This window comes from Arachis duranensis, chromosome 4 (genome assembly GCF_000817695.3).
Source record: "Arachis duranensis cultivar V14167 chromosome 4, aradu.V14167.gnm2.J7QH, whole genome shotgun sequence".
NCBI lineage: Eukaryota > Viridiplantae > Streptophyta > Magnoliopsida > Fabales > Fabaceae > Arachis > Arachis duranensis.
This window is the reverse complement of record NC_029775.3, coordinates 4,848,368-4,848,975: the sequence shown is the minus strand read 5'-3', so window position 1 is coordinate 4,848,975 and position 608 is coordinate 4,848,368.

The window sequence follows — 608 nt, the reverse complement described above, 5'->3', positions numbered from 1 at the left end:
CTGACATTAAAGAAGCGCTTGTTGGGAGGCAACCCAATTTTATCTAATTTTTATTTTACTGTATTTTATTGTTATTTTGTGTTTTATTAGGTACATGATCATGAGGAGTCACGAAAAAAATATAAAAATTAAAAATAGAATCAAAAACAGCAGAAGAAAAATCACACCCTGGAGGGAGGACAGACTGGCGTTCAACGCCAGTAAGAAGCATCTGGCTGGCGTTCAACGCCAGAACAGAGCATGAACCTGGCGCTGAACGCTAGAAACAAGCAACATTCTGGCGTTTGAACGCCAGGAATGTGCCTTAAGGAAAAGCTGGCGCTGAACGCCAGTAACAAGCATGGAACTGGCGTTCAACGCCAGAAACATGTTACATATGGGCGTTGAACGCCCAGAATGTGCATCACCTCGGCGTTTAAACGCCAGAATGGTATGCAAAGACATTTTACATGCCTATTTGGTGCAGGGATGGAATTCCTTGACACCTCAAGATCTGTGGACACCACAGGATCACTTCAGGATCTGTGGACCCCACAGGATCCCCACCTAACATATTCCCACCTTACCTCCTAATCCTATTACACTCTTCCCCATGTCACACTTCCCAA